The sequence below is a fragment of the Hydra vulgaris genome, chromosome 06, assembly GCF_038396675.1.
Source record: "Hydra vulgaris chromosome 06, alternate assembly HydraT2T_AEP".
NCBI classification, from domain to species: domain Eukaryota; kingdom Metazoa; phylum Cnidaria; class Hydrozoa; order Anthoathecata; family Hydridae; genus Hydra; species Hydra vulgaris.
The window spans coordinates 18,263,648-18,275,000 of NC_088925.1; the positions used below are offsets into that span (position 1 = coordinate 18,263,648).

Sequence of the window (11,353 nt, forward strand, 5' to 3'; positions counted from 1 at the left end):
AAATGATAAAAATAAAAATTTTGTCATTTTGTGACAGAAAATTTGCAAAAGTTATATGAAGCTCTCCTTACAATTAAACGAACTAAAAAACTAGTTCAGCGTCCATAGACGTTGAACTAGTTTTTTAGTTTTTTCAATTTCGACAAACTTTTGCACGAAGATTCGATCACGCCTTTCGGACGAATTTCTGAATTCACTAGTGTTCCTTAAATTTTACTATAATAAAAATAATGCTAGAAATTGAACTGTTTGCTGTAAATTCATGAAAAACAAAAAATGTTTTTTAAAATGTAAAACAGAGAACAGCAGTTTTCTGAAACTACCAGTTTTTGAGAAGCTCTATTTCCTTCATTACGGGAAAATTGGGTAAGAAGTGATAAAAACTCTGCAAAAACCATAAAAAAAACTTTAGTTAAAAAAACAAATGCTTTCTCAAAGTTAAGATTTATCAGAACGAACAAACTCATACACATTTATTAAAATCAAAAGTATGCACGAGTTTCAAGGCTTGTTTCCCGCTCTAGAGGAGTTTGGGTCCAGAGCAATCTGACTCAATTACCTTAATAATAAAGTTTGAGTAAAAACCATAAAAGTCAATTTTAGCTATAGTAGAAGAGTTTTTTTTTAATTGTTAGAGTGAATAAACTTATATAAACTTATAAAAATCTAGAAGATACATAAAAATCCCAAGATTTGTTTATCCTATTATTTGGTTATAGGAATAGTTTTTATAATATATAAAAAACGCTTATTCATATAACTTTGATATATATATTTAATTTTTTAATATCGATCTGTTTGCAAGACAGAATAGAGGTTTGCATTTCTGGTGTTAGAGTATTGAAAACAAAAACTTAGCCTATGTGTGCACTGCTTTTCGACTACAAATTTCTTCCAACTTCCAAATTGCTGAAAATGACCAAAGTTTGTTTTTGAAAATAAAATGATTCAAAAAGTTAGGTTACTAACTTATGCTTTCAAGTTTTATACAACTGTTATCTGAAACAAAAATTTAACCATCTTCACAATCAACACCAATCAACAATCAACTTACATTGAAAGTTGAACAGAGTACCATAATGGCGCCAGGAAAAAAAATATGTTTTTTAAATTGCAGCGTCCAAACATAAAAAGCAAATGATTATAAACATAAGCATGAAACACTGTAATTTAATAAACATAATAATATTTTTTTAATGCGCTAGAGCTCCTAAAAAGTATAGAGCAGCCGTGGCGCAGTGGTAGCGCACTTTCCTCAGAAACAAAGGATCCGTGGTTAAAACCCTATCTCTGGTTAGGAAGGAGGCGTGAACTTCCAATTAAATGCTTATCCACGACGCTCTGTGAATTTTAAATATGTAAAAGGAAATAGTCAGTAAAATACATTTTTTAGAGTGTCTACATAAGAAAATTTTACGTAGTTATTGCATTATCCAGGAAGCAACAAGATAATTACTGACGCGAATATGTAGATGTGTGGATTTTATATTAAATACACAAAATTAGTTTAGTTAGATTATTCAAAAAGTAACTAATAAAAACAGAAACTTTTTCAGATGACAACAGAGATCAAGTTGAGCATACCGTTCACGCAAACCTAAATTTTGTGCGTCCTGAAATGCTAAGTATTGACGAGGTACTTGAGTGTTCAGAAAACGTTAATGAAAACCGTGTTTCTGAGAAAACTGCTTAAATGTTAAACTACTTCTATGAAACACTTGAAAGTTGAATCACGAGTTGTTAGTCTTTTAACCCAATAAAAATTTATTAGGTTAAAAGACCAATAAACAGCAAAATTTATATCCTATAAGTGGTTAAATGGTGTTGTAGTCCATACTTCATTAGGCATTAGCTATTGAAATAACTTTTAATTCCTCTCATAAAAATCCAATAATAGAGAAATCTTGTGATTGGGGAGGCTAAATCATTCTATTCAACACATAATCATTCTCAAACTCAGTCAAGTAATTTATACAATGTTCTGATGAACTTGTATTGGATTTTAGCTTTAAGTCATTTTGTTCTTAAAAAAATAAATGACTTGCCATTAACCCAACTTTCCAAAAGTATAGCACAACTTTTTAAGTGTCCAAGTAAGCTACTTTTGTCATTACTCTCTCTATTTTTTCTTCGTCACCTGTGGCAGCCAAAACAGCTCACACCTTAATGCTACATCCGTTAGTAGGATTACTTGGGGCTTAATGATAAGACTATTGGGGCTTAATGATAAGACTTTGGGGCTTAATGATAAGACTAAATTTGTCTTCTTCTAGCCCCGGTCATGTAATTATTTTTTTATTAGTTACGACTGTAAATTTTTTTTTATCGGCAAAGTGTAAATAAAATAAAATAAAATACATCCACTATGTTTTACTGTCGATAATACACACTATTTTATTACTACTTTTGAAAAAGTACTGGCTTTGTCTTTACAGAAAAAAACGTAGCTATATTTATAGTTTTTTTAACTGGAATATTTGTAAAGAAGTTTTTAACATCATTATCCCAGTGGACACGCGTCGTCCGTGATATGCTCCTTTAGGGATGTCCATTAATCATAGTTGAATTATTAAAAAAAAACGTAAGAAAATAATTAATGAAATTCTAAAATAGTGACACAATTTAAACATAAGTTTGCAAAAAAAGATTTTTTTCTAATAATTTAGAGATTAATAATGCTCAGCTTATTGATAAAGAGACCTCACAGTATCAAGCAGAAAGAAAACTAAATTGAATTGTGGCAAGTATAAAAGGGCCTAATAGTTAACCAATATCATATAATCAATTACGACGGTGGTCCCGACGGTGGAACTGCATTCCCATACTAGCTCATATTGCAAAGAAGGAAATATGTATTCCCGCAACGTCACCTCCATTGGTACCTTTATTTTTCCTTGAATGTATGAAAGCGTACGACTTATAACACTTTGTTTAATTTAATTATATATATATATATATATATATATATATATATATATATATATATATATATATATATATATATATATATATTTGTGTGTGTGTGAATATTTTAAAAAAGTAAAAAATTAAACTAAAATGTTTAACTTTTTACATTTTTAAACTAAACATAGATTTTTTATCTGTTATTAACAAGCCGTGCAAATAGTATGCTGTTTTTTAGCAAATGTTTTATCACTTATCATAATGTAAAACCTTTTTACTTTAAAAAAATTCCATAAAAAAATGTTTTAAAATACTTATATAAGATTTTAGAAAGAATTTAATTGATTTTTAATAGTTAAATACAATTCAACTATTTCTTCAGTAATATTAGTCTGACGTTTGCAGATGGAATTTCCTGCAAAGGTTTAAACCTTCTTCATCTTTTTTGCAAATAGCTTTAGTTTTAACATTAACAATATTTAGTTTGGATATAACAATATTTGATATGGTTGAATTTAAAGTAAACAAAGTAATCCTACTAACGGCAGAAGGGTAAAACTTGGATTGTTTGTGAAAACAAAATAATTCAAATACTTTTTCCAATTTAAAAATCTTTTTGACAAGAGCTCATAAAACAAATTATTTTGATGAATGTAACGAGGAAGACGCATATTTACTTGGCTAGCATTGGTTCAGGTAAAACAATACTCAATGTTATACTTTTTATATTTTTCAGTCCATTAATATTTTACAGTGGTTAAAACTTTTTTATTTAGAGTTATTGGAAACTCTTTTAAATTGAAAGATCCGGTTTGCTCTGAGAGTGGCTTGGTCGGAACGTGTAGGGCAGCTGCTACATTGTCTGAATCAAAAACTAAACTATTAATCTAAACGTTATCGGGATTTTTTTTTGGAACAAGTCTTAACTTTATTTATATATGTTTTTTTTTATAAATAAGTAAACTTATCTTCCTGGTTTTAATATTACACCAGATAAAACAAAATTAAATTTATTATTTCTCATTTAGTATAAACAACTAATGTTAAATGTGAAAGCAAAACTGCTGAATGGTTCCTTGTAAACGTAATTTATCGAACAAAACTCTCTTAAAAAACACTCGCACGTAATAAAACTCTAAATTTTAATAACAATCAAAAAAATTATTTAATGTTTCAGTTCAATTGACATAAATGTTTCAAGATTGTCAATATTTTTAAATTTGAACATTTTAAGGGGATTAATTTGTCCACCGCGGTAGAAATATAAAGGTTATTATTTTTCTCGTATGTAAATATGCTTTTCCACTCTTTATATTTAAGTTAGATTTGCAGCCTTTAAGCTAAAAATCTAAATCAAATATAAATTAAAAATAAAAATCTGTTATTTATATCTTATATATACTTCTAGCTTATTGGCTTTTAATTTATTGTAAATAGATATAACGTTTTATGTTTACTTGAAACAAGTATTAGAATCACGGTGCGCATTCAGAAAACTTGCGTGCCTCTCGCGTAGCTTAACTAGGTTTACTTAAACCCCAGTAGGCAAGCAACGTTTTATTCACTTTTTAATCACATGTATTTCAGGTGACTTCGTCCAGGTTACTATTTTACGTGAAAGTTACGTGAAAGTTACGTGCCAAAATATTGCGTCTCTCGGAATTTTTTATATTCTTAATAAAAACCTGTGATAAAAAATGTGAAATAATTTTTTTTATTATATTGCTTATTTTTTTATAGTATAATTTTTGTATTCATTATATTAGTTATAATTATTTTACTGTTATGATAAAATAATTAATTTTTATTGTAGTTTTATCATAATTAAAAAAAAATTTAATCTATATAATATCTTATGACGTATTTCATTTAAAACAGAACTAAATAGTCATATATATTTTAAGTTGTAATATCTAATATCTAAATTATATCAAATTAAGTTAAAAAAATTAGTACCAAGCGTCCCTATTTGCCACACAAGTAAGATTAAACTCTAATTCAAGGTATACTTTTTTTTTACTTTATGATATAATATTTTAGACTGGCAAATTTGTCCATTTTGCTTACTTAATTTAGTTCAAAATAAGTTATGTTATAACAAATTTAATATCAAATTAAGTAAGCTACATGGACAAACTGTTATTATGTACAATATAAAAAAGGTTGTAAACGCGGATTTGTTCGATGTTTTCCCCACAAAAAGATGATTATGATGCTATTGTATTTGCAACTGCATTATACTTATCTTTCAATGTTGATGACCTTCCAATATGTAAAGCAAGTTTCTCTCAAATATAGCATTGCTTTTTTAAAATTTTTTTCATGATTTAGATCAAATAAATAGCAACACCATAAAATCTTGTTGCCAAAACAGTTGGCGACTCACCATGTAAGATTTGTGTTAAAAGTTTGTGATTTAAGATAATTATTTAATAATCATATTATTATTTAAGTTTTTATTTGTTTCTTTTTAGCTAAATTTGGTGTCGCTAGCTATTATTGGAGCAAATATCGACTTATTCATTAGATAAAGTTTGATGCGTGCTCTTAGCCAGTTTCCTTCTTCACATTTCAAAAGTATATTTTAGGTGACCTCGTCCAGGTGACAATTTTACTTGATTGAAACGTGTAAGTTACGTTGCCAAAATATCGTGTATTTTGGAACTTTTTTTATTCACAATAAAAACCTATGATTAGAAACTTGGAAAGATATTTTTTATTTTATTTACTATTGTTTTATAATTCAGTTTCAGATTATCTTATTCGGGGTATTCCCGGAATACCGGATATTTTTCTGAAATTTATCTTTTTCCAAATATCCGAAATGTTTTCCATACATGCAAGTTAAAGTATATATTATTGTCATCTATTTGTTTTTACGTTGTTTTAGTCATCATTTATACAAAAATTAAGAAAAGTTTTCAATAAATTGAGAAACAACTTGGCTTAATGCAAAATTAAAGGAAAAATGAGGGGAAAAATATTCTGAATTTTTTCTGGATATTTTCCACAAACAATTTTCCGGATTTTTTAAATATAATGATTATATGAAATATGTAGTTTATATATTCATAATTGTAATTACTTTTTATTTTACTTTTATAATAATATAATTATTTTGCATTGTAGTTTTATAATAATTAATAAAAAAAGTATCAGGGTATAAGATATCTTATAACGTCGCAATGCATTTTTGACAAAAAAAAAATGTCACATATATAATATTTTATCTAAACATATTATATTATCGCATATCTAAGTTTTATCAATTTAGGTTTAATAAATATTACAAAGCTTAGTTCAAAATCGTGTAAAGTTAAAGCAGATAATTCTCATATTGCAACACGCAAAAGATCAAACACTAGTACAAGGTATACTTTTTTTCTACCCTATTTTAATATTATTTTAGACTGTCAAATTTGTCGATGTAATTAATTTAATAATAAATAGTTATTATAACTTATTTAATATTAAATTTATTAAGCTACATGACAAATAATGAGTTCTGCATAAAATATTATTGACTAGGAAGACCCAATGGTATTGTTATGTTATTGCCTAGGAATATCATTCTGTAATAAGACCCAATAACCTTTTAACTTTTAAAGTTTAAGAAAATTCACTTTTCCCTCTCTTCATCTTCTTTTGGAGAATGCAACTTGATTCTGAGTTGAATTTTCAGCACACTGTATTTATTGGTGACCTAATTTGACTATACTTTATTATACATACTTTTAGTTTTATACTTAATATATTATATATAGTTAGGGGTAGATGAGGCTCCTTAGCTGTGGTGAATGTTTCCACAGCAAAAAGAGCCTCAAGGTGAAAATCTCACCATGGGTACGGAAAATCATGATATAAAATCCCCACTATAACGTTGTGTGGTTGTTTGGTAACTATTACATTTTTAAAAATTGTTTTAATTTTTCTGTGTGCATTCTAAAATGACATTTAATGTTGTTCAAAACTTTGTAGATTACTCATTTAAAGCAACTTTGTGGGCTGTCACCTTTGCATTTAGTGAGTTAATGTATGAACAAGTTAATGCAGAAACAGATGCAAATATAAGAAGATGGAAAACAAAGAAAACAAATTATTTAATCAGATGTTATCACATAAGGTGAGTACAGGTCTTTTTCTAAACACGCGCATCAGTTATTAACTTTATATATAGATATAGATATATCTATAGATAGATATTAGATATAGATATATGTAGATAAACAATATTTTTTTAAACTTGTATTTTTTATTTTGTACTTCTTTTTTTTAATAATCTGTCGACTTTTTTGTTATATCTTTTTTTATGAAACCCTTGTTTATTTTTTGGATTGAAGCGTGCTCTTCGTAAGTTGCAGATCTATGACTTTGTACTTATTACTTATTGGATATAAGGAGGATATTTTAACAAAAGTGCAGCTTTTATTACAAATTCAAAATGTTTATGTCAAGAACTAATATACTGACTAAAAAAAACATTTAATTTAATACGTATTAAATATTTCCTCGATGATGAGTTTTTTTTCTTTACACGAATCCAAACACTTCGTTTTTATAAAGCATAATTATTGCTTAAATATTACTTGCCAAAATTAACGTAAAAAGCACGTCTTTTAGACAGTTCATGGGGACCAAAATGTCACCTAAATATCACGTGCCAAAAGTAACATGAAAAACACGTCCATAAATCACGTGAAATGGTCATTTCATGGGGACCAAAAAGTCACCTAAATGTCACGTGCCAAAATAACGTGAAATTCACGTTTTTGTCACGTCGCTGTGCCTACTGGGACGTACGTTCATTTTTTTTGCATTTACAAACATTTCGCAGCATTTCCGTAAAATTAGAATTGCGCATGAAATGCGTTAAACCTATTGCAAAATCATCCGAGCTGATTTTTTTTTAAATCAAACAAATTTTAATAAAAGCGAGACTTTTTTTACATTTTTATTTATACGAATTTTTTTAAAGTTGAGTTTATTTAATTTTTAACAAATTTCCATTATTATTAATAAATATTTTTATAATGGAGATGTAATAAATCTAGGAAGATAAAAACTAGAAAAACTTAAAAAAAATTTAAAAGTATATATTATTCTTCTACGACATTGATAATTCATCGGACGCTCAAAATTTCTAATCCATGTATGCATAAATGAAAAACCATAGTGAAAACCTATTATATTTTTTTGCAACTATGCTATCAGAATTGTTCATACATGATGGTTTATAAACAAAAACAGAGAACACCTTTAGGAGAACGCCTTCCATTAGTAACATGAGACAATACTTCGTAGACTTTGCCATCAACTGTGATAGTGTAAATTTAATGTACAATAATAATGACTCTGCAATATCTTGCAACCACTTATATTGTAATAACTTTATTTTTTATAGGCATTTCTTCTGATACCATCCCAGTACACACAAAAACAACTATTAAACATTGAAACAACGTTCAGATTTAGACAAAAAAAACGTTTTAGACAAAAAGTTTATATTTGATCAATCAACAGATTATAATGAAACCTAAAATAACTTTTAGAACAAATGTCCATAAAACGTCGATGTTCTAACGAATTTTAGACGTTTATTATACGTTTATTATAGGTGTATAAGGCGTTTAGATTTAGTCTAATTTATGTTTAGATTTACTCTAAAAAACGTATATAAGGCGTTTAAATTTAGTCTAATTAAACGCATATTAAACGTTCAGAATAGTTTCATTAATTTAGTTAACGTAATTTTAATTTCTAAAAGTTTTGAAACTTATATAAATTAAAACTACGTTATAACTTTTTATCTTTATAAAAGTAAAAAGACCTAAATTTAATAGACCTAAAATCTTGAAATATAATACTAAGCTATAGTTAAAAAACTGAATAAGATCAGTATAATAGGTTTTATTGTTTATAACTTTTATAACTATATATATTTATGAACATTTATGCTATACTACTTATGCTATACTTTTATACTATAATACTACATATACAATTATAAACTTATATAAAGTGTCCCCACTATATGAAAGTATATATACTTTCATATAGTGGGGATTTTGGAACGACATAATATATTTATTAACTACGCCATAAATACTAGGACAAAAAAATGTGCGTGCACTATACTTGCATTCCAGTAAACACAGATTTGTTTAGAATTTGTCAATATTTAGTCAATATTAGTCAAAAAATATATTAAATGTTTAGCGACATATTATTGACCAAAAATAGACGCTAGATTTGAAATGTACATTTTAAAATTTTTATACACGTATGCTATATGTTGATCAAATGTTTAAACATTGACTTATATTAGTCAATATTGTAAAGCTTTAATCGATCTTAAACAAACGTAAAGATTAATAGTGTACGCTTTAAACTGTTTAACTTATACGATTTTCAAATGTCGATCAAAAGTTTACAAAATTGATCTATATAATATAAGTCGATATTCTAAAGATTTGATCAACGTCTAATAAATGTATTTTATATAATGATATAGTATTATAACCATCGGTCATAAGACTCACAGCTTAAGCCACGCGGTATAGACAATACTAAGATAGAATTGAAAAAGATGAAGTCGTGAATACTCTTTAATTTTATTATTTATTACTTTATGCGAGAAGTATAAGCAAACAAGTTGAATATCTTCTTATCTCTAAATTAAAGATAAAATTAGATTGTTTAGAGTGCTTTAGAGTCCAATTTTGTTAAATTAGTAAATCTTATAAATAACTGGACAGTTTAAACCCATTTTTTAAACGCAAGTATAATTGTGAACCAGTAGCCACACATCTTTCATCAAGAGGTTTAATGATTATATTTTTATTTTTTTATTTTAGTTGCATTTCCTGAAGAAAATCGCTTGAACAGATCTGGTAAAGACCACTGCATATATTAGGCCGGGTAAATAAAAAAAGCAAATGATCAGAAGCAATTGCATTGAGTAAAAGCAAAAGCTAAAAAGAAAATGATCTTAGCAAAAGAAATTGCTCAAAAATACGCGAATAAAGTTTTGCTTTTACTCGTAAGCAATTGCCTCCACTAAAGAGTAAATCCTTTTTGCCGCAACCAATAGAAATCGTTTGTTTTTATTTTTTTGTTTAAAAATGGCTGCTTTTAGAGTAATCAGTCTGATAATAATAATAACTAAAATAAAAATAATTATAATAAATTAGAAGATAAAATATATTCGTCAGTGGATGTATTTGTGTGTGTGTGTGTGTGTGTGTGTGTGTGTGTGTGTGTGTGTGTATATATATATATACATATATATATATACATATATATATATATATATATATATATATATATATATATATATATATATATACATATATATATATATATATATATATATATATATATATATATATATATATATATATATATATATATATATATATATATGTATATATATATATATATATATATATGTATATATATATATATATGTGTATATATATATATATACATATATATGTATATATATATATATATATATATATATATATATATATATATATATATATATATATATATATATATTAGGTAACCAAAAAAGTTCGTGCGGTTTTTGGTAATTGAATTGTTTTTAGCATTTTTTACAACACCCACATCGCGCAAGGCAAGTAGCTTTGTTGCGTAATAGAACGCGTGTGTCACGCGCAGTTGCTGCATATATAGTGTAGGCTTGTAACGAGCTTACAGGAAAGGTTTTGTGTAAAGAAAGGATGGCAACCCAACGATTATTCGATCTTGCTTACTTTACGAGTTCAAACTTGGAAGGAATGCAACACAAGCGGCCAAAAACATCTGCACAGCATTTGGAGAAGGTACAGTAGGGGAGAGTGGGGTATTGGCGAACACCTAAGCGGGAATGCGAATTAAAGACACCAGTTATACAAAATTGATCATATTTATTGCTTATCAATTAGTTTAACTACTCAGTCACAAACCCTCAAAAGGAATTTTTAAAAATCTTATTATAAAATAAAAATTTATGCCAGAAATAAAACCATTGTTGTTCGGAATTACCCTGCCTACGTGGGGTAATTCCGAACACATTGGGGGGCAATCACAAGCACTGTTGTGTAATAGCGAATAAAAAGCTAATTGTAATAACTAAGTCTAAAAACTATATTATGCAACAAAAACAAAAAAAAGGAGTGACTTTATTTCCATAGAAGCTACAACAGAGTGTTACTCAAGAAAAAAGTTGCATAAAATTATCAGAAAAATTTAAAATCAAATTATAGTGAATAACATCCGCAGCTTCATTACACTACTGCACGTCTGGAACTGAGCATAGGATCCCTTCTCAGCAGGTAAAAAAAAATTGTCGAATTTATTTTTTTACAATGCTGTTTTGACCATGTTCGGAGTTACCCCGCGTTCGCCATTACCCCACTCTCCCCTAAGTGAACGCACAGCACAG

At 27.3% G+C, this 11,353-nt stretch overlaps 1 long non-coding RNA gene across 1 annotated transcript in view; it reads left to right on the forward strand.

The window, feature by feature from the left end:
* Positions 1-5,158: 5,158 nt before the first annotated feature.
* Positions 5,159-11,353, forward strand: part of LOC136081700 (uncharacterized) — a 14,239-nt gene continuing 8,044 nt past the window's right edge. Inside the window, exons 1-5 of the long non-coding RNA XR_010639033.1 lie at positions 5,159-5,293; positions 5,379-5,506; positions 6,179-6,275; positions 6,883-7,027; positions 9,759-9,822. This is a non-coding gene — a long non-coding RNA (uncharacterized LOC136081700). The remainder of the gene's footprint in view (positions 5,294-5,378; positions 5,507-6,178; positions 6,276-6,882; positions 7,028-9,758; positions 9,823-11,353) is intronic.